Source organism: Diceros bicornis (genome assembly GCF_020826845.1).
Source record: "Diceros bicornis minor isolate mBicDic1 chromosome 20 unlocalized genomic scaffold, mDicBic1.mat.cur SUPER_20_unloc_2, whole genome shotgun sequence".
Taxonomy (NCBI): domain Eukaryota; kingdom Metazoa; phylum Chordata; class Mammalia; order Perissodactyla; family Rhinocerotidae; genus Diceros; species Diceros bicornis.
The window spans coordinates 138,032-166,021 of record NW_026690884.1 but is presented as its reverse complement, the minus strand read 5'-3'; the positions used below and the strand labels follow the sequence as shown (position 1 = coordinate 166,021).

The 27,990-nt window shown below is 41.4% G+C and overlaps 1 long non-coding RNA gene across 5 annotated transcripts; it reads left to right on the top strand.

Moving 5' to 3' along the window:
- Window positions 1-868: 868 nt before the first annotated feature.
- On the top strand, window positions 869-27,990 carry LOC131401829 (uncharacterized). Of its 5 annotated transcripts, none has more exons than XR_009218027.1 (5): window positions 869-1,200; window positions 7,512-7,574; window positions 15,667-15,778; window positions 27,307-27,425; window positions 27,586-27,990. It is a non-coding gene; the product is annotated as an uncharacterized LOC131401829 (long non-coding RNA). The 5 variants fall into 5 exon arrangements; XR_009218028.1 differs by having other exon boundaries at window positions 27,304-27,425; XR_009218026.1 differs by lacking the exon at window positions 15,667-15,778 and adding an exon at window positions 17,665-17,705 and having other exon boundaries at window positions 871-1,200.

The window sequence follows — 27,990 nt, the reverse complement described above, 5'->3', positions numbered from 1 at the left end:
GTAAGGGATTGTTCTGCTGTCAGGGCTGAACACAGTTGCTTAGAATTTTGTCTTTTTTGTGGTGTTTTCTTTTGCTTTTAAGTGCTGGTAGGAAACCAAGCTTAGCACAGTGCCTGGCACTCAGCATATCCTGGGAAGAAGAGAGGGAGAGGTGGCGGGAGGGAAAGAGAATGCGTCTTGCAAAATTAATGTAGTTTCATGCCAGGACAAAAACTGATCACGTGACTTGCTCCCAGCCACGCTCCATCCTTTACCCATGGTGGGGATCAGGAGTGGGCTTCTGACTGACCCTCAGAGAACGGCTCCGCCTGGAGGAGGACCAGGGTCTGTCCCGTGAGAGTTCTGAACGGTTAGGGAGAAGGAAGACGCCAGTCTCGGACAGAGAGCCCTGGGCACCCAACCCCCAAGGACCCCTGCCCATCCCGCAGCGTGCAGCCTGGGCCGGCTCCCCGCAAGGCGGCTGTCAACCTCTCCCACGACGCCCCGCCCCTCCACGACCGTCGGCCCCGCCCATTCACGGCGCCCCGTCCCGCCCCGCCCCTCCACGGGGCCCGCCCCTCCACGGCCGTCGGCCCCGCCCATTCACGGCGCCCCGTCCCGCCCCCTGCACAGCGTCGGGGCGCCGTGTTCACCCGCGGTGCATGGTGGGGCCGTCGCCCCCGACAACCCGCCCCTCCCCTCCGCGCGCTGGCCCGAGGCGGCGCGGGGCGAGCGTGGCGGCGGCGGCATGCGCCAGCCCTCCGCACGGTCCGCGCCCCTGGCGAGCCCCGGCTACTAGGAGAGGCTGGGCCGCCTCCAGCGCGGGCTGCGGGACAGGAACGGCCTACCCGAGGCGGGGGCGGGCATCGGCCGGCGCCCAGGGTCGGCTGGTGCCCTGCCCTTTGTCCTTCCCACTCGCCCCGCCCGTGGTTCCCCTGGGCCTGGGTCCGCCCGCGACGGCCCCCAAGCTCCCACTGGGGCCTGGAGGACAGAGTTTACCGGAGAGACCCCCTTGTTGGAGATCTCCCGCTGAAGGACGCGGCCGCGTCGCTGAATTTGCCCGGAAGGGGGAGTAGGAGTTCTCCTGCCTGTCACTCTCAGTCAAGCCTCGTGAATTTCTCTCGTTCCCTTCTACACGCGCCCTCCGCAGTCTCTTCAAATTGTCATCCCACCCTGACAGCTGCACTGCATCAGTGGTGACAGGTCCAGGAACGCAGGCAGGTGAGTGTGTGTGTGTTTGTCAAACATATGCCCTATTTAAATGCGGGAGACTTTTTGAGGGCCATAGTTCCAGCGAAGGGATGAAATTTCCAGACAGAGAAGTCCAGCTTCTGGAGTATGTATGATACCTTGATTAAGACATGAAAGATGAGAACCGCTGAAGACAGCTAGATCTAAGAGCACATAAAGAAAGAAAATTAAAAAGCACTTTGCTATAAATAACCACATAAAAGATAAGTTGTTGGAACTATTATTTAGCTGCTATATTAATTGGTGTTGGAAATCTCATGAGTTGACAAGAAAGGAAATAGATGTTTGGATCTCTTGATAAACAAAAGGTTTAATGAGTGTTAAAGTTACAAAATCATTTTAGTGAAGAGAGCTGTGTGTGTGTAACAATGCTAAAATGACAACAATAGTTACGTGTAAGGTAAAGGCAGAAGTAAGTGGTTTTGAAAAGGAAGGAATTATATTGGTTTTATGCTAGATTTAATTTTTGTCAAATATTTTTAGAGCATCTACAACAGGCCTCCTTAATTGTCCTCACCATATTTTACTCTTTAATCTTTTTCTACATCCTATTTTCTTTCTGACATACCGCCACTCACCCACCCCAGGAACCTCCTCAACTCCAGCTTTTGAAAAATCACTTCCTTCAGTGGCTTCCCTGCACTAAGTATTGATCAGCCTGTTCCCTAACTCATGCAACGTCGGCATTCTTAAAGGACTCTAGATAGTGGCTTGAGTGACTTGCTCCCTGCCTAGATGGAGAATTCCAGGAGCTCAGAAACCATATCTAGCTGAAGCTTTAGCTGATAATAGAGTACCTTAGGTGGAGGAGGGGCTTGATATATGTTTGTTAAAGGAATGGAAGAAATCCCAAGTCAACCAGCTAATGTCCAGGAGGTATAAATGTCTTGTATAGAACATTAGCCACACATTGCCACCAAATAATGACCATGTTCCAGTCAACCAGGAAGAGTGGACAGTGTGATATTTCAAAGATGATATTGTGTCTGCGTATACTTGATAATTAAAAGACAAGACATTGCTCTGTGCATCAGTACACTTAAACTGCTTTTTCTTAAAGAAAAAAAACCCAGTTTCTTTAATGTTGTTTGTTAGGTTGTGTTTAAAATGAAACCTTTGGGGCCAGCCCCATGGCTTAGCGGTTAAGTGCGTGCCCTCCGCTACTGGCGGCCGGGGTTCGGATTCCGGGCGTGCACCGACACACCACTTCTCTGGCCATGCTGAGGCCACGTCCCACATACAGCAACTAGAAGGATGTGCGGCTATGACATACAACTATCTACTGGGGCTTTGGGGAGAAAAAAAAAAGGAGGAGGATTGGCAATAGATGTTAGCTCAGAGCCAGTCTTCCTCAGCAAAAAGAAGAGTATTAGCATGGATGTTAGCTCAGGGCTGATCTTCCTCACACACACACACACACAAAAAAACCCATTATATATAAGATTAAATACATTAAAAGAAATCACCAGGGGGAAGAACAATAAGAATAATAAAATAATTTTTTGTGTGTGTGTGTGAAGATCAGCCCTGAGCTAACATCTGCCAATCCTCCTCTTTTTGCTGAGGAAGACTGGCCCTGGGCTAACATCCGTGCCCATCTTCCTCCACTTAGATGGGATGCCGCCACAGCATGGCTTGACAAGCAATGCGTCAGTGCGCGTCCGGGATCCGAACCCACGAACCCCGGGCCGGCGCAGCGGAGCGTGCGCATTTAACAGCTTGCGCCACCAGGCCGGCCCCGAAAATAAATTTTAAAATTTCAATTCTGCTCCAAGGTTCCTTAACCATTTTGAAAAACTAAAGTTTGGTTTATAGATTCAAACCAATTTAAGCTATTGTCCCATCCCCAAAGTGAAATCTTATACTGAAGTCCAGCTCCAAGTTAAAAAGCAAACAAACAAATAATAAAACAAATTCACCTCTGGGTGTGGGTGTAATTTTTTTCTTTACATTTTACTAATTTATTTTTATTGAGGTCACGTTGGTTCGTAACATTATATAAATTTCAGGTGTATATCATTATATTTCGACTTCTGTATAGAGTCCATCGTGTTCGCCACCCAAAGTCTAGTTTCCATCCGTCACTGTACACATGTCCTGCTTTACCCCTTTCACCCTCCCCACACTCCTCTTCCGGTCTGGTAACCACCAATCTGTTCTCTGTACTGTGTGTGTGTTCGTTTTTTGAGTTGTTTTTTTTTTTAACTGCTTTTTGACTCTGTTCTCTTAGAATAATAGCTTAGTTACCCCAGGCCTTTAGTTATTTGTATCTCTTAGCCCAAGTTCTAAATTTTAAAATGTCACTGGTTCAAATGGCATTCTTTTTGAACTAAGTTCATTGTGAGTTATCATTTTTGCTTCCTGTGCTAGGAACACCTGGCTGTTTATAGTCCTTATGGTATAATAACTGTGTAATGATTATTACTTAATGTTTAACACTTAATGCTTTAACTATTAAGCAAGGTGAGGCTGTTGAAATTGTATAAGGAATTTGAGTCAAATTTTATAGCCTATTCATGGTTCTGCCTTTGGAGGTTGGTTTTATTTTTAAGTCAGTACAGATATGTTGCTGTGTATACTCATTTTTCATTTTAAAAGTCCATGACTAACTCTAATGCATAGTTAATAAGTACAGAGGCTAATAATTTTGGATACACAGAAAAGTGCGGTAGAAACATGGAAACCTGGGTTCCAGTCTGTGAACTGTTGTGTGACCTTGAGCAGGTCGTTCAGCCTCTCTGAACCTTGGTTCTTCACAGAAATGAGAGGCCTTGACTAATATGTAAAGTATGGCCACAGATTTTTTTTTCTCTAGTAAATAAAGAGCCTCAAAGTAAAAAAGTTGAAAGCTGTAGTTTTGTGAAGCAACAGATAATGAATATCATTGTCTGTACCCTATTGGAGTGTTTGAATGTACCTGTTTTTCGTAACCAATCCCGCTGACCACAAGGACCATTGTCTCCTAAAGCTCCAGAAATTTACAGGCTACGACCTTGGGTAGTCACAGCTGCTTTATCAGTCCACAGATTTCCTGGGAGTGAGAGAGAAAAACAACCTGCCCTTTCTCAGCCCTCTTAGAGGTGGGTCATTGCAATGTTAGCTGGTCTAATAACTGGGCTTTTCCCTTGTACTTGGTGTGTTTCTAGCCCAGATTGTCTTAGCTGTAGTCACACATAGATGTAATTTTATATTCTGAATTTTTTCCTTTTTGTATCAGTGTTTTCTTTGCATTGTGGGAATGTCGTTGAATCTACAAGAGCCTGATGGAATGACTCTGTACAGTGCATATAGTGCCACAAGTGTAGTAGAAACATGTAAGTGGAGTTGACACTTACAATTATATAAAAACATCTGTTTAAAAGGCCCATTAACCAGCCCCAGTGTTTTCAATACCAATATTGATTCAGGGTGAGATATCGTAAAGGTCCAGAAATTGACGCTGAGGTATTAGTTGAGTAAAGCTGAAGATGATATTGATACAAAAACTGAATAACAGGTGGCTTAAAAGGAGGAAACTAGACCACATACTACACTTTAAGGACCACCCAGCTGTGTAAAACTTCGAAAGGTCCAAGTGAGGGGTGCAGGTGCCTGAAACCGTTGACAGTGGGTACATATCCCGGGGCTGGATGTTCCAAAGATTCTGAAACAGAGATTTAATCTGTAGGAATTGCAAAATGATCCTCCCAATAATCCTTTCTCTGGCTTTTTATTGGGGTAGATATCTTGTTTTAAGTTTTAAATTTAAAACATATGAAAGACAGCACTCAGAGGCACTGCTGCATGGATGTTGAGGTTAGAAAATGGGCCTGTGATGAAGAGTGAATTAGAGTAGCATCATTTTGCCTGGAATAGAAGGCCAAGAGGTGTTTGTGGTTTTTCAGTGTAGGAAGTGTCATGCTAGAGAAGAAGTTTGACCAGTCTGTCCCTACTGGAGATAGAGCAAGAACAAAGAAGTTTTATGTTCTTTATTAAAAAGAACTTGCTGCTCGTGAGGTGGTGGATTCCCAAAGAGACTGTGGTCCTTCTTCACTAGAAGTCAGAGGTAAATTGTTACAATTATTTTGAAATGAGTTCAAGCTTACAGAAAAGTTGCAAGTAGAGGACAAAGACCTCTAATATTTCCCTCACCCAGATTCCTCAACTCTTAACATTTTGTTATATTTTCTCTTTCTCTTTCTATCTAAAATTATTAATCTTTTCTGAACCATTTGAGAACTGGTGCCCCATCACTCCTAAGCACTCCAGTGCATAGTTCCAAAAAGCAAGGGTGCTCTCTCTGTGATCACCATATAACCCTCCCAGTCAGGAAATCAATGCTGATATACCAATCCACAGACCCCAGTCAAATTTCACCAACTGTCCTAGCACTGTCTTTTTTATCGTCTGGTCCAGGAGTCCATCTGTGAACCCATTTGCCATGTCTCTTCAGTCTCTCCCCATCTGTGCCTATTCCTCAGTCTTTCCCTGCCTTTCCTGTTCCTGACAGTTTCATAGAGAACAGCTTTCATTCTGGAGAGTGAGCCTCAAGCTGGGTCCATCTGATGTTTCTTCATGACCAGATTCCAGTCATGCTTTCTTGGCAGAAATTCCACAGAAGTAAAGCATGACATCAGAGGCACAAGGTCATAGATGCCTTTAAGGGTCTGTCTCATAATTTAGTGACGAATTGCTCACTCTGTCCGGACATTCATTTTTCATGAACTAAATATCCTATTGATCACTGAACCTTAGAAGGGAGGAAAGTGACAAATAAAAATTTCTAACGTGGAAGCAATTATACCATATTTCTTTCACTTCTCTTCTGAGTTCAGTCTTCTTAATGAGAAAATAAAGATCTGTGTGAAGCTATTAGATTAAAAATTTGTTTCTGTAATTTTTTTTCTTTTAATTATTTTTCCTTTTTTTTTAACGTAGGCATACCCCAACTGAGGAAGAGATTATTCCCCAAGCAAAGATTCAGTGTTTGGATTTTGGACCCCATTTTCCCATTAAAAGAATTTTGGTTAAATGATGGTTTCCATTCTAGATTATGCTAAGCAAAGAAATTTACTTAACCTATAATTTAGCTAACAGAGTAACTTTTGGGCTTTTTTTTTTTCTCTGAAGGAAAACAGAAACTAATAATTAAGAGCTCACAAATGGAATGTGGGCTCAGCCCCTGTCCCTCAGGGGGCCAAGCTAGGCTCACCTTCTGTTGGACTCCTTGTCATTGATTCAGTCTTTTCTTTAGCATTTTTCTCTCAGACATTATGTGATTTCTCTTTTGGCCTTTAGTTCTTGTTAACTTAGATTCGCAGTTTGGCTTCAGTTAGATGGGATTGAAGCTGGTACTTTGGTGGTGGTTGAGCGGGGCCCTCTGTGGTTAAACTTCCCAAGGACTCTTTTTGGGACTGAGATGGCTTCTCATTTAGCAGTTTTACCCCTAGCCCCTTGGTTTTGGCTGCTACCACCCCTGCTGCCCAGTTTCCCCTACCTCTTGCCCAGGCTGGGTGTGCAGGGTAAGCTCTGTCCTCTAGCTGACTGCCAGCACTCACCTGATCATCACAGGATAGCAGTCAGTGACAAATCACGGCGATGTTACAAAGTTGTAAAAAGAAATCCCCCCAAATTTGAAGTAATAGTGTTAGGGGGCCTAGTCTTCATTAAATGTGAGTGAGGGCAGGTCTACTTTTCAGAGACCTCTTCCTAACTCAGCTACTTGGCTCTGCCCAGGCGTGTCTAGTTGGGAACAGAGCAAGCCACCAGTCTTCAATCTAGGGTGGATTTGTGGAGGCATTGTGTCCAGACCTGGTGGGATCCCCATCACTCAACTGTCACCGTCTCAGAGAAGTCTGGCCATATCATATTTTACATATTTATCTTGTTTATTGTCTCTCCTTCCCCCTAGAATGTCAGCTGCCTGAGGGCAGGGGCCTTGGTTGGTGTACACCGGATTAGTCTCCAGACCTAGAACTGTGCCTGGCTCATCATGGCACTCAAGAAATACTTGCTGAGTGATTGAACCTGCTTCCCAGCCTTTTCTTACTGCATTTCCCCATTTACTTTGAGAATCTTGTTTTTGCTTCATTTCAGTGTCCTTTTTGCTTTTTAGACTTCCGTGATGACTGCTAAGTATTTTTGTCTTGAGTTTCAAACGCAGCTGGCATTTTCTGCTTCTGAGAGAGGCCAGAGAAGCATTCTTACAAAGGTGTGATTTCAAAGGAGATCATGTTCTAAATCCAACTGCCTATTACTTATCAGTGTAATTATTCATAAAACATTTTCTTTCTGTATTATAGTGAAAAGAAGAGATTGGACCTGGAAAAGAAACTTTATGAACATAATCAATCTGATATATGCAGGTAAGAAAGGACAGCGGTAACAGTTTTTAAACCAATTTGCATATGTTAGTCAATAAAAATTTAACCCTAATATATGTTAGAAATACCATAGTTACAGTACTTTTACCATTCTCTTATTTCTGCTGTGTAGTAGTTTCACCTAAACATTGCAATTTAATATAATCACTGTCAAATGTAAGAATAAACTTGGTTAAAATTAGTATAAGATAAAAATTATCTTCTTTTCATCATTCAGTATTTGTGTTATCTCAGGAAGCTATTTTGCTTAAATGTCTTAAGAATAAGATGGATTATAGGCCGGCCCAGTGGCGTAGTGGTTGAGTTTCCGTGCTCCACTGCGGCAGCCCGGGGTTTGCTGGTTCAGATCCTGGGTGCAGACCTACCTACGCATGGCTCGTTAAGCCGTGCTGAGGCAGCATCCCACACAGAAGAACTAGAAGGACCTACAACTAGGATATACAGCTATGTACTGGGGCTTTGGGGATGAAAATTAATTAATTAAATAAATAAATTTAAAGAAGAAATTTTGAAAAAAAAAAGAAAGATGCCTTGGGGTCTTTCTTTCTTTTTGGCCACAATTTAAACACCTTGAGCCTGTGTATTGATTAAGGCGTAATTGCTGTAGCTGGCCCTTCAACAAACTGTTGTAGGCAGGGTTACATGGTGTCTCACTTATTCCTGGATGTATGATAATGACAGTTAAAATTACTATGAGCAGTGGATAATATACATGTTATCCTTTTTATGTTACTTAATCTAATATTAAGAGCAAAATGTTAATATTTTTAATTCTATTTTATAGAAACTGAACTTCATCCTTAAGCCAGATGTATGGTGTTACCTCCAATATTGTTCATATGAAAAATTTCTGGCTATTATAGCATTTAATCTGTGATTTATTTACATCATAATATGAGTGAGAAATGAAAACATCTCATCCAGAAGAGAGAGAAGCCAAGAATATTTTAAAACCAAATCATCTATCTATTCCATTTATTTCCTCATCTTCAAGCTTATTCTTTGGTTTTAAGATTTAGTGTCCCTCCAAAGGTACCAGTCAGGTAGCCATATGTCTCTAGTAGGTCTAGAGGAGACGAGAAGAGCCAGTGAGATGGTGGAAGAAGTAGCAGTGTTGTAGATGCCGTGGCCTCAGAAGTGGGCCCCAGGCTGAAGGAGTCCAGGGCAGCTGCCATTTTTCTAGCCTCTGGCTAACGGAGCAGAAGACAGGGTATAGACTTTTCCTGCACCCTATTCTTGGGTGGCTTCCTGGTGTAATGGTGGTGGGAGAGGTGAGGTGAGAGAAGAATGGGAACCTTTACCAAGCCATCATTTTGCTGAGTTTGTTCCCCTCGCTCAGCCTCTTGTTGCTTCCTGGAAGAGAGAAGGTATGATTTGCCAAAAATATGCTGTCTTTGACTGCCCGAAGGATAAAATCTAAACTGTCTAACATGGCTGTTTCAATCTGGTTCCCCACAGAAGGCAGAGTGTGAGAGGAGGGTTTGCGTGTAGGTGGTAATTTGTAGGAAGTAGTCACATAAAACTGAAGAGGAGGGCTGGGCAGAATGAAGTAGGAGCTGATCACTGCTGTGGGAACCTAGGGTTCCATCCCTCCAGGTTTTCAGAGGAGCCATGTAGTCTGCCCCTCTTCTCCCCACAAGTGTCCACTGAAGGCAAGGAAGAAGGGGCTGTTTACCTACTGGTTCCTGACCCCTGTTGGTCAGGGCTGTCCCAGGAGGTGTTGACTCCTCACATCCAGGCTTTCCGTGCTGCAGCCCTGGTAGCACCTGATGCACCTGACGCAGGTGCTGCCAGGTTCACTGCATACAGCAGGTTGCTGCAGCTGTGGCTGGTAGAAGAAAAGGTGGGCCAGGAGGATGTGAGGAGGACATGAGAGGTGTCTGGTACAGGGGCTTCCCAGACCCTCCATTATCTGCCCTGGTTTAATTCTCATCATCACCACCCTTGCCAGCCTCCCCCTAAAATTCTTCATGGACCAAAATTCCAGTTTCTGAAGCATGACCAGATCTTTTGTAGCACAGTGTAAGCAGGTAGGCTCTGTCTTCAGGCGCCTCAGTTCAGTCCAAGTCCCACCACCTCTTCGCCCTATGACCTTGGGATGATTACTTCAACTTTCTGTGCGTCCATTTCTTCATCTGTCAAATGGGGATAAGGATATTTATGAGAACTTAATGAGTTAATACATATAGAACCTTAAAGCAGTGTCTGATCCAGAGAGTCAATAATTTATTATTCATCATTATTTTTGTCAATATCATCATTATTCTTATTTATTACTTTTGAGCCTTCTAACATGCTAGTTCCCCTGCCTGAATGTTCTCCCCTCGTCTTTTTACTCTTGCTTTCCCCAATTTTGGGTTAACTCTTACCCATCCTTCAGGTCTTAGCTGAAAAGTAATTTCCACTGTGAAATCCTCCTTGAGTCCTTCTGCTAGGTTAGGGTGTCCAGTCTGTCAGGGTCCCTGACAGGTATTGTACTTACCTGATTGTTTTCCCTGTTGATCCTAGCTGAGTGGCTTTCATATTCATCTTCAGAGCCCTGAATATATGAATGATTGCACGGATGCGTGGATGAGTTGCTTATGTGGTCAGCTTTGAAGGTTATTGTGGAGGCAAGAATGAAACTAGAATTTGGATGGAGAAGGCATGGTTACTATTGTACCTGTTCCAGGTGGACACTGGCCACCCCTGGCAGCTTTACCAAGTGCCTGCATGTGAAAGATAGTACATTTGGGTCTTCCTCCATTACTGTTGCTTGTGTCGAAAATGGCAGATATGGGCAGCAGTAAAACCAGTCTCAGGTTTTTTGTTCAGAAGGAAAAATGGGAACAGCCAACCAAGATTAAAGCACAGTATTAGCATGGTAAGGAAGTTTTTAAAAATTATTGGCCCAGGGGTAGCCTGTTGGTTAATTTTGGACGTCTCCAGTATCTTTGCAAATCTGTGTTTTGAGGGTGAACGTTTTTGTGGTATTTAACTTATTTTTGCTTGCTAAAAGAATGTTGAATAATTTATTGAGCCAAGAATAGAAATGCTACATACCGGGTACTCTTTTATGATTTAAATACTTGTAAAGGAGAAAGAGCTAGAATTAGCAGTGTTGGTTCTTTGAGAAGAATGGGCTGCACAACTTGAGCTATGCAGCATTACACTTTTGATGACAGTCTCTAAAGGTTTTTTCACAATTTGAGTAAAGTTACAGTCCATATATTATTATAAAATATTTGGGAGATAATGTCAGCATCATGATGGAGCAAGCTCTCCCCTTAGACTCTCCCCACTAAGATACAACAAAAAGGACATTCATATACCAAAAGAGGACACTCACACAACACAAAAGACATCTGAGAGACCCACCCAGCTATACATCTGAACGTGGAGGTGCTGGACACCCCCCCAGAGGAAGTGGAAGGAGGTAGGGAGAGCTCCTCTTGCTCCCCAATGGCAGTGACCTCGGGACCGCATGGCTTGCAGAGAGAGGGGGAGAGGCGACCCTCTGTGGGAAAACTGTGACTCTCCAAGTTCGCTCACAGCCCATGGGAAACCCCCACACAGAGGTGACTGAACTGTTGAGGGGTATCTTCATCAAGCTAGCACCCCAGGAGAGCAGATAGCAAAGGAAGAGCGAGAAGCCCCTGGGATTGGGCAGGCAAAAGAAAGCATCCCTCCCCCTGTCCCGTGCTCCAGCACAGCCAGTCGGCCAAAGTATCCATGGATCACTGTGGGCTCAGAATATACAGCTCTTGACCCCCACCCAATGGTGGCAGGTGGAAGCTGCAACCAGATACTATCATGCGGAGACACAAATCCACACCATCAAACAGTGTGAAAAAATATATTAAATATCCAGACCAGAAGGAAAGTGACAAGCACCCAGAAGTCAATCCTGAAGGCACAGAAACCTATAATCTAAATGACAGAGCATTCAAAATAGCTATCATGGGGGCTGGCCCAGTGGAGTAGCGGTTAAGTTCACACGTTCTGTTTTGGCGGCCCAGGGTTCGCCAGTAGGTATCCTGGGCGCGGACCTACTCACCGCTCCTCAGGACGTGATGAGGCTGCATGCCACATAGAAGAACTAGAAGGACCGACAACTAGGATATATGACTGTGTACTGGGGCTTTGGCGATAAAAAAGAAAAAGAGGAAGATGGCAATGGATGTTAGCTCAGGGCCAATCTTCCTCAAAAGAAAAACAAAACACAAAATAGCTATCATAAAAAGGCTCTATGAGTTACAAGAAAATACAGATAGACAGTTCAATGAAATGAGGAACTTCTTCACAAAAGAGATTGAAACTATAAAGAAAGCCGGTCAGAAATGTTGGAGATGAAAAACACAATGGAGGAGATAAAGAAAAGTCTGGAATCTTTAAAGAACAGAGCTGAGAGTATGGAGGATAGAATTAGAAATCTAGAGGATAGGAATGCAGAAATGCTCCAGATGGAGGAGAAGACAGAACTAAGCCTAAAAAAAACAGAGGAAATTCTGCAAGAAATATCTGACTCATTTAGGAAATGCAACATAAGGATTATAGCTATTCGAGAAGGAAAAGAGAGGGGAAAAAGGAGCAGAGAGCTTGTTCAAAGAAATAATAACTGAGAACAGTCCAAACCTGGGGAAGTTTGAAGTTTTTCCAAACCTCTCCAAGGCATGTAATAGTAAAGCTGGCAAAAGTCAATGACAAAGAAAAAATATTAAGGGCAGCAAGGCAGAAGAGAGTAAGGTACAAAGGAACTCCTATCAGGCTCTCAGCGGATTTCACAGCAGAAACTCTACAGGCTAGGAGAGAGTGGAATGATATATTCAAAATTCTGAAAGACAAAAACTTTCAGCCAAGAATATCCAGCAAAAATATCCTTCAGATATGATGGAGAAATAAAAACTTTCCCAGATAAACAAAAGCTAAGAGAGTTCATTGCCACAAGACCCCCACTACAAGAAATGCTCAAGAAGGCCCTCATACCTGGAAAAAAAAAAGGGGGGGGGATACAAATCCGTGAGCAAGGAGAAAAATAGGTAAACAAAATCAGAAAAATTGAAGCTCTCTATCAGAACAGGTTAGCAAATACTTAATTATAACAGCAAAGATAAAGGGAAGGAAAACACCAAAAATAAATATAATCTTGTCATTTTAACCACAAACCATAACACAAGATGGAATAAGTTGGGACAATAATAACTTAGAAGGGGAAGAGGAAACGGATGGAATTGACTTAGTCTAAGGAAATAAGAGACTATCAGAAAACGGACTATCTCATCTATGTGATTTTTTATACAAACCTCATGGTAACTACTAAGCAAATAATCAGAACACAGACATGTATGATAAATAAAGAGAAAACTAAGAAAACCATCATAGAGAACTACCAAACTGAATTGGTAGTCCAAAACACACAGGACAAGAAACAAAGGAAGTGCAGAAGAACCAGAAAATAGGTGATAAACTAGTAGCATTAAGCCCTGATATATCAATAATAACTCTAAATGTAAATAGATTGAATTCTCCAATCAAAAGACACAGAGTGGCGGGATGGATTAAAAAACAAGACCCCACAATATGCTGCCTCCAAGAAACACATCTCAGCTCTAAAGACAAACACAGGCTCCGAGTGAAGGGATGGAAGGTGATACTCGAAGCTAATGGCAAATAAAAGAAAGCAGCTGTTGCCATACTTCAGAAAAAGTAGACTTCAAGATAAAACAGGTAATGAGAGACAAAGAGGGGCAATATATAATGATAAAAGAGTCACTCCACCAAGAAGGCATGTCACTTATAAATATATATTCACCCAACAGAGGAACACCAAAGTACATACAGCAACTATTAACAAACCTCAAAGGGATATTAACAACAACACAATAATAGTAGGGGACTTTAACACCCCACTTACATCGATGGATAGGTCATCCAGACAGAAAGTCAATAGGAAATAGTGGACTTAAATGAAAAACTAGACCAGATGGACTTAATAGATATATAGAGAGCACTCCATCCAAACACAGCAGAATACACAGTCTTCTCAAGTGCTCATGGAACATTCTCGAGAATAGACCATATGTTGGGAAACAAGGCAAGCCTCCATAAATTTCAGAAGATTGAAATCATAATAAGCCAAATTTTATTCTTTTTGTTGCGATTGTAAATGAGATTGTATTCCTGAGTTCTTTCTGTCAGTTCGTTATTAGAGTATAGAAATGCAACTGATTTTTGTAAGCTGATTTTGTACCTTGCAACTTTGCTGTCGTTGTTGATTATTTCTAATGGTTTTCTGATGGATTCTTTAGTAGGGTTTTCTATATATAAAATCATGTCATCTGCAAACAGCGAGAGTTTCACTTCTTCATTGCCTATTTGGATTCCTTTTATTCCTTTTTCTTGCCTAATTGCTCTGGCCAGAACCTCCAGTACTGTGTTGAATAAGAGTGGTGAGAGTGGGCACCCTTGTCTTGTCCCTGTTCTCAGAAGGGTGGCTTTCAGTTTTTCCCCATTGAGTATGATGTTGGCTGTGGGTTTGTCATATATGGCCTTTATTATGTTGAGATACTTTCCTTCTATACCCATTTTGCTGAGACTTTTTATCATAAAGGGATGTTGGATATTGTCAAAAGCCTTCTCTGCATCTATTGAGATGATCATATGGTTTTTATTCCTCGTTTTGTTAATGTGGTGTATCACGTTGATTGATTTGCGGATGTTGAATCATCCCTGTGTCCCTGGTATAAATCTCACTCGATCATGGTGTGTGTTTTTTTTTTTTTTTTAAAGATTTTATTTATTTATTTTTCCCCCAACGCCCCAGTAGATAGTTGTCTGTCATAGCTGCACATCCTTCTAGTTGCTGTATGTGGGATGTGGCCTCAGCATGGCCGGAGAAGCGGCGCGTCGGTGCGATCCCGGGATCGGAACCCGGGCTGCCAGCAGCGGAGCGCATGCACTTAACCGCTAAGCCACGGGGCCGGCCCTGTGTGATCTTTTTAATGTATTGCTGGATTCGGTTTGCCAATGTTTTGTTGAGGATTTTTGCATCTATGTTCCTCAATGATATTGGCCTGTAATTTTCCTTCTTTGTATTGTCCTTGCCTGGCTTTGGTATCAGAGTGATGTTGGCCTCATAGAATGAGTTAGGAAGTGTTCCATCTTCCTCTATTTTGGAATAGTTTGAGAAGGATAGGTTTTAAATCTTATTTGAATGTTTGGTAAAATTCTCCAGAGAAGCCATCTGGTCCTGGACTTTTATTTTTTGGGAGGTTTTTGATTACTGTTTCAATCTCTTTACATGTGATTTGTCTGTTCAGATTCTCTATTTCTTCTTGATTCAGTTTTGGAAGGTTGTATGAGTCTAAGAATTTATCCATTTCTTCTAGATGTCCAATTTGTTGGCATATGGTTTTTCATAGTGTTCTCTTATAATCCTTTGTATTTCTGTGGTGTCCATTGTAATTTCTCCTCTTTCATTTCTAATTTTATTTATTTGAGCCTTGTCTCCTTTTTCCTTAGTAAGTCTGGCTAAAGGTTTGTCAATTTTGTTTATCTTCTCAAAGAACCAGCTCTTTGTTTCATTGATCTTTTCTACTGTTTTTTAATGGTGACAAAGGGGCCATACTAATGTAAGGTGCTAATCACAGGGAAAATTTGGTGTGAAGTATATGGGAACTCTGTATTATCATCACAATTTTCTGTAAATCTAAAACTATTCTAACATTAAAATTTTATTTAACAATTTTTTAAAAATAAAGGCAGGGCTCCCTGATATCAATAAGCCTCGTGAAAATGCATTCATTAATAATCAGAGGAAGCACCCCCCACATGCTTGTACATGCACGCACACACACACACACACACACACACACAAACTCGGGCACAGGGAGGGAGCCCCAGATCTGACTCTGACATCTCAATGAACAGATTCCAAAAAGCAATTACACTGCCAAGTATTATGCTAAAACAATTATTGAAATTGCTATTCAAAAACAGTTAATGGATTAATTAAGACAGATTGACCTAAAAGCTGATTTAAAATTAACCTGACGCGTGCATGCTATCTAGATAATGACTCTCTCCTATGAGCTAGCCTCTCATTAAAATCAAATTCCACTGGGAGAAATTACACACTTGCACCGTGATTGGGAAGAACAGGCCGCGTTCACTCAACCACTGATGGAACTGGAGGGTCATCAGACGAGGTAAATGGAAATGAGTGTCCTGTCCTTCTAGGTGTGCTGCGATCTGTCTCAGTAACAAGCCACCTCCCTCCCATTTTTCCCTTTGAAAATGATGGAAACTCATTAAAATTGCGTCAGCTCAGGACCCCAAACCACTAGGTGCCTGAGTGGGCACATCTGAAGCTTCCAAAGGGAAAGATCGGAAGGGAGGGGCCGTGGGCTGGGGTCCCGTGGACGCACTGCGGGCAGGGAAGGGAGCTGAGCAGCTCTGAAAATGAGGCCCCTCAAGCACTTGAGGAAACTCGATGGCTTCTACCCCTCGTTTCTCTAAAGGTGAGAAAACCCATGCTTGTTGGAGACCAAACTCCAGGCGGGTGGCAGAGGCAGGAGCTCTTTTCAGCGTAATGCTTTTCCCCACCCAGCACCTTCTCCTTTCCACTGCCGTATCCAGATGGAAAGAACTCATGGTGAGGTTTTTGGGTCTACAGGCCTGGATCACACCTTGCTCCTGAGTTTAGCCCAGGGGTGTCCCAGTCTGAGTGAGCAGTTTTCACTTGTCCCCATATCCCTAGCCGGCTGCCTGCCACTGGCTAACCTAGGATCCTGTGGTGTGTGCGCCCATGTTGGGGGACGCACCTGAGAAGGCCCGCCCTGCTGGAGGAGGGTCATGGGCACCCCTCCCTCCAAGGGCCCTGGCTCCTGGCAAGAATGTCTCAGCTGATGTCTGGAACACAGGGATGTAGGCTCCTTGTTCCTTGTAAACCCCTGGAGTTACTTTGATAACATTTTTTTAAATGGATCCCCTGCTCAGCATTTTTATGAGATAAAGAATTTCCCCCATTAAAATTATTCAAGTTTAGTAATAATATATTATTGGGACAAGCAGGAAAACACAGGATGCTCCAAAACGATCCATTACTTGGAGGATTTTAAAATTCTAATGAGAGAAACCACTCTCTCTCATTGTTCATCCTCTTGGCCATCAGCAGGATTAGTCTGGGAGAAGGACAAGGCAGGAATTGGGTACATTCCTTATTTATCCCTCTGATTTCTCCAGAGTTTTTCTTTTCTTCAAAGAGAAATCTCTGGGCTCTGCAGGGCTTGTCAGTGGTGATGTCAGGCAACTCTGAGACTGTGCAGAGCAGGAGGATGAGAACAGGGGAGGGAGAAGAGGAAGAGCTGGGACCATCACTTCCCATCACAGGCTGAGGCTGAGTTAATCTCCACCTAGGTCAGGATCCCAGGAATCGGATGTCATCGGCCTTGTCACACCGTGGGGGTTGGGAACAGAGAACAGCCAAGTCGCCACGGCCACTTTCAGAGAAATAAACAAAGTGGGAGGGCACCACTGGGAGCCAGTTTGAAAATGGTCACTAATGTGAAATAATAAGACACACTTTTCAGAAAAGTGAAGACAATTCTTTTGGTTCTCAGACTCGCAAACACCGTGTGTTCTTTAGGAGCAGACTGAAGCCGTTGACCTCTAGGGTGATTGTGAAAGGAATTTGGGCTCCGTCACTGTTTCTGAATAAGTCAGAACAGTCCAGCACTCACTCCTTGGCAGTGCGGAAGATGACCGGTGTCCAGGTGCTGGGGGGTTGAGACCTCTATCACTCAGGGCATCCTGCCAGGCAGAGGGGGCTGGCCTGGTGGCCACTAGACTTTTATCAGATGTGGGATTTGCAAATATTTTCTGCCATTTTGGATTGTGGATTATCTTTTTTCCTTCTTAATATTCTCCTTTTATGCACAAAAGTTTTTCATTTTGAAGTCCGATTTGTCTAATTTTTCTTTTGTTACTTGTGCTTTTGGTGTTATATCTAAGAAATCATCGCCAAATTCAAGTCACAAAGATTTACTCCTATGTTTTCTTCTATGAGTTTTCTAATTTTGGCTCTTATATGTAGGCCTTGGATCCATTTTGAACTCATTTTGTGGATGGTGTGAGGTGAGGGTCCAGCTTCACGCTTTTGCATGTGGGTGTCCAGTTGTTCCAGCACCTGTACTAACTGTTTGTGGGTTTCTTCGGATTTTTCCTCATGTATGATTCTATCTGCATAAAGAGGCATAAAGAGGCAACTCTACTGCATTTCCAATTGTTGTGATTTTTATTTTTATTTTATTTCAAACTGTCTGTGCCTTTATATTTAAAGTGCAATTTTTGTAGATAGTATACATTTGGGTCTTATTTTTATATCCCTCCCGAGAATCTCGGCCTTTAACTGAACTCTTCAGTCCACTAATGTGTAAAATGATGAGCAAACAAGATGGTGGGATAGGAGTTTCAAGCACAGGTTGTTCAGCAACAGCCTTGAACAAAAAGAACAAAGTTGGAGGCATCACACTTCCTGACTTCAAAATATACTACAAAGCTATGGGGGCCAGCCTGGTAGCATAGTGGTTAAGTTCGCCTGCTCCACTTCGGAGGCCCAGGGTTCACAGGTTCAGATTCTGAGCGCGGACCTACACACTGCTCATCAAGCCATGCTGTGGTGGTGCCCCACATACCAAAAATAGAGGAATATGGGAACAGATGTTAGCTCAGGGCTAATCTTCCTCACCAAAATATATATATGTATACTACAAAGCCATAGTAATCAAAACAGCATGGCACCGGCATTAAAACAGACACACAGACCGATGGAACAGAAGAGAGAGCCCAGAAATAGCTCCATGCATTTATGGTAAATTGATCTTTGACAAAGTTGTCAAGAATACACAATGGGGAAAGGATAGTCTCTTCAACAAATAGTGTTGGGAAAACTGGTTTTGCACACATGGAAGAACTGAACCCTTACCTCACTCCGTATGTAAAAATTAACTCAAAATGGATTAAAGACTTAAATTTAAGACCTGAGACCATAAAACTATTAGAAGAAAATATAGGAGAAAAACTTGAGTTTGGTCTGGGCAATGCTTTTTTTGGACATGACCCCAAAAGCAGAGGCAACAAAAGTAAAAGTAGATTAATGGGATTCATTCAAACTAAAAAGCTTCTGCACAGCAAAGGAAATCATCAACAGAGTGAAAAGACAACTTACAGAATGGGAGAAAATATTTGCAAACTGTAATCTGATGAGGGGTTAATATCTAAAATATATAAAGAACTCATACAACTCAATAGCAAGAAACAAGTAACTCATCTGAAAAATGAGCAAAGGATATGAATAAACATTTCTCAAAAGAAGACATATGAATGGCCAACAGATACATGAAAAGGTGCTCAACATCACTAGTCATCAGGGAAATGCAAATCCAAACCACAATCAGATATCACCTCACACCTGTTAGAATGGCCATCATCAAAAAAACAAAAAATAACATGTCTTGTTGAGGATGTGGAGAAAAGGGAACCCTTGTGCACCATTGGTGGAAATGTAAATTGGTGTGGCCACTGTGGAAACCAGTATGCAGGTTCCTCAAAAAATTAGCAATAGTATCAATAGAACACCTTGGTATGATTGATAGAACCAATCATTGTACATAAAACAGATCTGCACATATATGATAAATAAAAGAACGTAAGGGAAAAAATTAACAGTAGAACTACCACGTGATCCAACAGTCCCACTCCTGGGATATATCCAAAGGAAATGCAATCAGTATTTCAAAGAGATATCTGTACCCCCATGTTCACTGCAGCATTAATCACAGTAGTCGAGATATGGAAACAACCCAAGTGTCCGTTGACAGATGAATCGATAAAGAAGATGTGGTACATATACACAACAGAATATTATTCAATCATGAGAAAGAAGGAAATCCTGCCATTTGTGACAACACGGATGAGCCTGGAGGACATTAAGCTAAACGAAACAAGCCAGACAGAGAAAGACAAATATGGTATAATCTCACTTATACGTGGAATCTAAAAAAACAGAAAAACACATGGAACTCATAGAAGCAGAGATTAGAACGGTTACCAGGGGCTGGGGTTGAGGGGGGGAGATGGTGGTCAGGGGTACAAAGCTGCAGTGATGCGGGTTGAATAAGTCCAGAGATCTAACGTACAGCATGATGACCACAGTTAATACTACTGTGCTGAATACTTGAGATCCGCTAAAAGAGTAGCTGGGTGCTCTCATCACAAAAAAATGGTAACTGTGTGAGGAGATGAGGTGTCCATTAACTTGACTGAAGTAGTTATTTCACTACGTATATGTACATCAAATCAGCATTGGATACTTTAAAATATATAATTTTTATTAAAAATATATAAAATTAAAAATAAATAGCTATTGACATAGTTTTGGGTCTGTAACTTTATTTCCTTTCTCTATTCGTTTCCTCCAGTTTTTTCCCCTTTATTTGTCTTTTTAAAACTTTCCTACTGGTTTTTCCAAAGGAAGTAATGGAGACATGATTCACATGCCATAAAAGTCAAGTTTTTTTATTTTACAGTACTATTTGTTATGAACACATACATTCATAAACCACCACAGAAATCAAGACAGAAAACAGCTCTGCTGCTCCCAAAATTCCCTGTCTGCCCCTTGTGGCAGCCCCTCCTCCCCACTAGCCAACACTGATCTGCTCCCTATCAGTAGTTCTGCTTCTTCCTGAATCTCACAGGGATGGGATCACACACTATGTAACAACTTTTTGAGCTTTACCTTCTTTACTTAGCAGATTGTATTTGATAGTCATCCATTTCGTCTCACATATAAAATGCTTATTCCTTTTCATTACTGAATAATATTCCATTGGGTGGATGTGCCACTTATTTACTAGCTGAAGAACATTTATATCTACAGTTTGTCTGTTTGGGTTGTTTCCAGTTTTTGGAAATTGTGAATAAGTCTGCTATAAACATCAACATACAGATTTTTGTGTGAACGTAACATTTTGATTCTCTTTGACATATATCCAAGAATAAGATTACTGGATCAGAAAGATTACATGGTCAACATTTCTTTAACTTTACAAGCAACTCTCAAAATGTTTTCCAATATGGCTGAAACATTCTGCTTTCCCAGCAGGAGTGTACGAGCATTCTGGTTGCTCTGCTTCCTTGCCAGTACTTGATATTGTTGCTAATTTTTTAAGCCATTCTGAAAGGTGCACACATGTATCTCATTGTGGTTTTAATTTGAATTTCTCTGATGACTGATGATGTTGAGCATTTTTTCCTGTACTTTCATTCCATTTGTGTATCATTTTTGCTGAAGTGCCTCTTCAAATCTTTTGCCAATTTTTTACGAGGTTGTTTGTTTTGTTATTCAGATTTAAGAGTTCTTCATATACACCGAATAAAAAGCCTTCACAGATATGTGTTGCAGAAATGGTTTCTCCCAGTTTTTGACTTGTTTTCCTTCTCTCAACAGTGTCTTTTGAAGAGAAGAAGTTCTTAGTTTTGATAAAGTTTAACTAAACAAAATTTGTTATGGGTGTGCTTTTGGTTTCACACCTGAGAAATCTTTGCCTAATCCAAGGTCATGAATATTTTCTCCCAGAAGATTTATAGTTTTAGATTTTACACTTACTGCTATGATTCACTTTGAGTTAATTTTTGTATGTGGTGTGAGACATGGGTCCAAGGATTTTGGGGTTTTGTTTTGTTTTGAGTTATATATTATGGTGGATATTTTTGCATATGAATATTCCATTTTTCCAGTGCCTCTTTTTGAAAATACCATTCTTTCTCCATTAAGTTATTTTAGCAACTTTGTCAAATATCAATTGCTCATACATGTGTGGTTCTGTTTCTGGATTCTCTCTTCTGTTCCACTGATCTGTGTGTTTATTCGTTCACCAGCACACTATTGATTATCGTAATGTTATAATATGCCTGGAAAGCAGGTAGTTTAAGGCCTCCAACTTTGTTCTTCTTTTTCAAAATTGTTTTGGCTATTCTAATTACTTTGCCTACTCAAATAAATTGTAGAATCAACTTCATAATTTCTACCAAAAATATGCTGGAATTGTAATTGGTATAGATCAACTTAAGGAAAATTAATATTTAAAATACTGAGTCTTCCAATCCACGAACACTGTATATTTCTGCTGGGGTCTGAATGCTTATGTCCTCCCAAAATTCACATGTTGAAATCCTAACCCCCAAGGTTGAGAGTGTTAGAAGGTGGGGCCTCTGGGAGGTGCTTGTGTCATGTGGGTCGAGCCCTCATGAACAAGATTAGTGCCTTTATAACAAAAGAGGCTCCAGAGAGAGCCCTTGTCCCCTCCACCGTGTGAGGACACAGCAAGAAGGCACCAGCTATGAACCAGGAAGCGGGCTGTCACCAGAATGTGACCGTGCTGGCGCCTTGATCTTGGACTCTCAGCCTCGAGAACTGTGGGAAATAAATGTCTGTTGTTTATAAGCTATCCAGTCTGTGGGTTTTTTTATAGCAGCCCGAATAGACTAAGACCATTTCCCTGCTTATTGAAGTTTTCTTTTACTTCTTCCATCAGTGTTTTGTAGTTTTCAGCATAGAGATTCTACAGGCATATTATAGGATTTATTCCTAAATATGTTATGATTTTTGTTGCTATTGTAAGTTGCACTTTAAAAATGTCAATTTCTGGGGGCCGGCCTGGTGGCGCAGTTGTTAAGTTCGCATACTTCACTTCCACGGCCCTGGGTTCTCGGGTTCAGATCCTGGGCATGGATCTACACACTGCTCATCAAGCCATGCTGTGGCAGCATCCCATACAAAGTAGAAGAAGATTGGCACAGGTGTGAGCTCAGGGACCATCTTCCTCAAGCAAAAGAAAAAACATGTCAATTTCCAATCATTTATTGCCACTGTATAGAAATACAAATGATTTTCGTATGTTGACTTTGTATCCTATGACCTTGTTACACTCATTTATGAATTCCAGTAGCCTTTTTTTTTGCTATATTCTTAAGGATTTTTTATGTAGACAGTCATGTCATCTGTGAAAAAAGACAGTTTTACTCCTTCCTTTCTAATCTGTATGCCTTTTATTTGATTTTCTTGCTATTTCACACCAACTAAGAATCCAGTGGTGTTAACTGGGGACAATGAGAGCGGATGTCTCTGCCTTGATCCTGACTTACAGGGGAAGCCTTTAGTCTCACTGTTTGTGATGACTGCAGGTCCTCAGGGACGCCTTGTATCAAGTTAGAGAAGTTCCCTCTACTTCTACTTTCCTGGACTTTTATAAATGGATGTAGAATTTCTTCAAATGCATTTTCTGCATGTCACATGATTTTCTTCTTTACTCTGGTGATGTGGTGGATTACATTGTTTTATTTTTTGTCCTATTGGCTATTTTTTTTTTCAGTCATTTCTCCAGGGTTCACGATCTCCATCTCTAACTTTTCCTATTCCACTTACAATGAACATTTTAGTACTTCAGGTAAAATATGGAAATAGTGCAGCCATATTGGGCCACCCCGCCCATCCTTTATGCTGTAGTAACTGTACGTACTGCATCTACATATCTTATGAACCTCAGAAGAAAATATTATCATTTTTTAAAGACTTTATTTTTTTAGAGCAGTTTTTGTTTCACAACAAAATTGAGTGTTTGGTACATATATGCCCTGCTCCCATATGCACAGCCCCCCTATATCAGCTTTGCCCATCGGATGGTGTATTTGTTACAGATGACGAACCTGCACTGACATGTCATCATCACCCAAAGTCCACAGTTTACACCAGGTTCATTCTCGCTGTTGTGCATTCTGTGGGTTTGGACAGATGTCTGATGACATGTATCCACCATTACTGTGTCATACAGAATAGTTTCACTGCCCTAAAATCCCTCTATGCTCACCTATTCATCCTTCTACCCTCCCCATAATATTACAGTTTTTACTGTAAGTTGTGTGTATTATACAAAAGTTAGAAGGAGAAAGCAGAAAAAATGAGTAGCCTTTGACATTTACCTAGATATTTACCATTTCTGAAGCTACTTATTCCATTCTGAGGATCTGAGATTCCTTTTCTGGTATAATTTCCCTTCTCCTAAAGAATTTCCTTTAGCATCTTCTGTTGTAGAGATTTGCTGGTAATAATTTCTCTTAGTTTCTCTAAATCTGAAAATGCTGTCTTTCAACAGTGATTTTCGAAGGATATTTTTGCTGGATATACGATTCTGCATTGACAGGTCTTTTTTTCTCTCTCTCTCAACACTTTAAATCTCTTTTCTCATTCTCTTCTGGTCCCCATAGTTTCTGATGAGAAGTCAGCTATTAATCAAATCATTATTCCCCTCTGTGTGAAGTGTCATTTTTCTCTGTTGCTTCCAACATTTGCTTTTCGGCCTTGGTATCCAGCTGCTTGATCTGATGTGTCTCTATGTGGGACTGTCTTCATTCTGCTTGGTGTTAGTTGAGCATCATATTTGCAAATGTCTATCTTCCATCACTTGGATAATTCCAGCCACTATTTCTTCAAGTATTTTTGTCTGCACATTCTCTCTCTCCATTCCTTCTTTGAAGCAGACCACATGTATATTAAAGTTTGATCTTACTTAAGAGTGACTGAGGCTCTGTTATTTTTCCACCCTTTTTTCTTTCTATTTTCCATGTTAATTTCTATTGCTCTACTTAAATTCCATGTGAAGAATTTATTTCTAATATTGTATTTTTCAATTCTAAAATTTTCTTTTTTAAATTTTTCTGCTGAGATTTCCTACTCTTTCATTTTCTACAAGCATGTTTGTTTACCTTCACGGAGGATAGTTATGACAATCACTTTAAAATCTTTGTTTAATACTTATGCTTTCAGCCAAGATGAAATAACACGGAACTAATTTACCCTTCTTCCCACAACAACTGAAAATTTTGGGGAACATATATGAAACAGTAGTTTTCATGCAGTGGGTCTCAGGCAGCAGAGTTCAGTGACCCCTGAGAGACCTGGAACTGATGAGGTGGGCCCTGTGATGGCCCTGCTGCCTGGAGAGAGAATTCCAGGCTCCAGCACAGGGAAGGAGAACCCAGGTGGACCCCTGAGCTCTCCCTGAGTTGAAGAGATGGCACTGGGTGTCCTGGGAGGCTGAGGTGACTAGAGCACATATGGAAGACCACCCAAGAAGTGAGAACTGCAGCAAGAGAGAACTTCACAGATTCTCCGTGGGCCCACTGCATCTTCCACTGAGTAATGACCAGTGCACCCATGTGAGGAAACTACCCAACACTACAGAATCAAACACCAAAAAATTAGAGGAAATAATTCTTGGAGCTCACACAGACAGGAATGGTTTGGGTTCAACCAGTCCACACATGGCTTAGGAAAGCCCCATAACTCGCAGGAGATTGTGTCCAGTATTCAGAGTGGCCTCAGTGGTGGAACACAGTCAGCCCTGGACTAAAGGTTACTCAGATCCCACCTAACAAAGCTTAGAATCAGCTTGAATGTTTCCAATTGTTTCAAAGTAACACAACTCTGCCCCAGGAAACAGCTCAAGAATATTTTTAGGAGTACAAACTATCCAGGTTCCAACAACGAAAAATACACAATGTCTACCAGCCAACCAGAAATTACCTGGTATGCAAAAAAGCAGAAAAACACATCATGTAATGAGGAGACAAATCACTCAATTGATACTGACCACAAATAGCACAGATGACGTAATTCATAGACAAAGATGGGATGTTATTACTGTCATCATATTCCACATGTTCAAGAAGTTAGAGACAAGACTGACAATGTAGGGGGTCGGGGGTGGGTGAAATAGGTGAGGGGATAAGAGGTACAAACTTCCAGTCATAAAATGAATAAGTCATGGGGATGGGATTACATCATGGGGAACAAAGTCAACAATATTGTCATAACTTTGTATGGTGACAGATGGAACTAGATTTATCATGGTGATCACTTTATAATGTATATAAATGTCAAATCACTATGCGGTGCGCCTGAAACTATCATAATATTGTATGTCAATACTTCAGTAAAAAAAAGAAAAGGCTGATGATGTTAAGTAGAAATATGGAAGATAGGAAAAAGACCCAAAAACTTTTAGAGATGAAATGTCTGTAATTAAACATCTGTAATGAAAACTTACTAGATGAGATTAAGAGCAAATCCGTCAAAAGGTTAATGAACTTGAAGACATACCATAGAAACCATTCAAAATAAAATAGAGAGAGAAAATAGACCAAAGAAAATGAACAGAAAGTTAACTGCAGGACAACTTCAAATGGCCTAAAATATATGTAATCAGAGTCCCAGAAAGAGAAAGAGAAGAAAACAGAAAAAACAATTTGAGGAAATAATGACTGAAAATTTTCCATATTTTATTAAAAAAAAAAAAACTATAAACCCACATATCCAAGATACTTAATGAACCCCAAGTCTAAGAAGTATGAAGAAGGCACATTATAATTAAATTGCTTAAATAGGGTGATAACAAGATAATCATGAAATCAGACAGGAGATAGAAAGACCTGCTGAGTGCAGAGGAACAAAGGTTAGAATGAAGGCAGATCTCTTACTGGAACTGAGGCCAGAGCAGAGTGAAGCAAGGTCTTCAGAGTATTGAGAAAAAAAGCTGCTAATTTATGATTCTATGCCTGGCAGCAAAGGGTACAAATAAGATAGAATATCAACTTTCTCAGACACACAAGAGCTGAGATAATTCACGGTCACCAGCGGATCAGCACTGAGAGATGCTGAAGGAAAATGACACAATATGGAAACCTTATGTGAAGAAAGGGATAGAGAGCACTTTCTGTGGGGTATGTAACATGTCGAATAAAACGTGTGACAACATGGACACGGAGGCTGCAGTGGGGGTGGGAGAGTACTGTTGTGAGGTTGTTCAGGCGTCATGAAGTGGTCTGATATTATTTGAAGATAAACTGTGAAAAGTTAACGATGTTTACTGTAAACCCTAAGGCATGCACACACACGCATGCACACAGCAAAGACTTATCCAGAATAAGCCAAAAAAGATTAAATGGAATCATAAAAAATACTTAAATTATCCAAAAAAAAGCAGTCTAAGAGGAAAAAGCAAACAAAAAACAGATTGGTCAAATAAGAAACAAATCGCAGGATAGATTCAAATCTAACTATTATCAGCAGTAACATTAGATGACAGTGGTCTAAAAACCCCATTTAAAAGGCATAATTTGTCAGATTGAATAGGAAAGCAAACTCAACTACATGCTGCCTACCCCAAACCCACTTTAAATATAAAAACACAAATAAATTAAAAATAGAGATTGGAAAAACATGCCATGCTAACACTAGTTGAAAGAAAGCTGGAGAAGCTATACTAATACTAGATAAAGCAGATTTCAGGCACAGTGAATATGACCGGGAATAAAGGAGGTCGTTGTGAAATACAAAAGGGTCCATTATCAAGAAGACATAATACAGACTGTTTATGCACCTAATAACCGAGCTTTATGGCACATGAAGAAAAATCCTTATCTGCCAGTTCCAACACCTGGGTCATCTTGGGATCTATCTCAGTTGATCCTCTTTTCTCTTAATAGTGTGTCCCATTTACTTGATTTTTGGATGTTGGGTGATTTTGCACTGTGTCCTGGACATTATGAATGTGGTGTGGTGGAAATTCTGGATTCTGTTATTTTCCACCAATGACTGTGTCTCTTGGTTCAGCAGGTAGTGATCTCAGCTGGTCTTGAACCGCAAACTGGCTCCTGGCTGCAGCTCCAGCCTCAGTTCAGATCTTCTGTTGTTAGCGAGTGGCTTGCGCATGCGTGGTTCAGTCCGTCAGAAAGGTGAGGGCAGAGTCTGAAGTTTCCCCTGCACATTTCTTCCCCTCCTGCAATCCCCCTCCCTCTTCAGTGACCATGTCTGGGACTAGGTGCCTGGAGAAACTCAAAGGTGGGTTTGGAAGCAATTAACTGTTATTCCAAGCTGTTTCTTTTCCTTTTGTAGGTTAAGGAGATGTAACCACCAGCCATCCTGAAACTGACCAAATGAGGCACTCAAGGGAGATGTAACCACCAGCCATCCTGAAACTGACCAAATGAGGCACTCAAGGGAGATGTAACCACCAGCCATCCTGAAACTGACCAAGCCTCACCACAAGAGCTATGCCCATGACCTTTGCTTTATTTTTAATGCAAAGATCTCTCCAGGAGGAGCTTAGGCCTCATTATGTGGAAGCATGTTCTCCAACTGAGCCTGTGCTAGTGAATACCCCCACCTCTCCCTTTTGAATATTATTCCCCAACTGAAATAAAAGTTCCTGCTTCCCTTAGTTCTGGGACGCCATGACTTTGGAAATGATTCCTCACGGCCTCCTATTTGCTGCAAATACAGTTTACTTTGTGAGACAAC